This window comes from Fukomys damarensis, unplaced genomic scaffold (genome assembly GCF_012274545.1).
Source record: "Fukomys damarensis isolate Sample0158 unplaced genomic scaffold, DMR_v1.0_HiC HiC_scaffold_5, whole genome shotgun sequence".
Lineage (NCBI taxonomy): Eukaryota > Metazoa > Chordata > Mammalia > Rodentia > Bathyergidae > Fukomys > Fukomys damarensis.
This window is the reverse complement of record NW_022900917.1, coordinates 17,401,218-17,401,803: the sequence shown is the minus strand read 5'-3', so window position 1 is coordinate 17,401,803 and position 586 is coordinate 17,401,218.

The window sequence follows — 586 nt, the reverse complement described above, 5'->3', positions numbered from 1 at the left end:
CGGTGGTCCGAGGCTAACCTCCGATGAGGGCCTTGGAGACACCAGCTGTCAAGGAAAACCCCCTCTCCAAGCTGTGGTCCTCTCAGCTCGCTGTTGTGTCTTGCCGAGACCTCGTGGCAGCGATCGGTTTGATAACTTTCCCCTGAACTGCAGTCACGATTAAAAATGCTACCGCAGCCAGGGTGCCCTTGACACACATACTATTTTCTGGGAAAAGATTATTACCACAGACATTGAGCTGGGAAGCGGAGACAAATGGCTCTCAGCATGCTCAGCAGCGGTTCAAAGTACTGCGGTGGACTGGATTCAACGAAGGCTTCCTTCCTCCACTTTGCAAGATAATCACAGGGACAGCCCTGCTCCTGTGGATTATCTGCAAGATAGAGGAAGGGGGAGGCGACGCAATAGACTAGACTGGAAATATACCCGGAACCCTAGCTAGAGGAGACGGGAAGGCCCGGAACTCCACAGCAGGCAACGGCTGGGGAGGGCGGTGATGTATTATTTACTTTCCACGCTACTCCCAGAGACCGAAGCTGGCTCAGCCCGCGGTGATGTCACAAGCTCAGACATGCTCACGTGACCA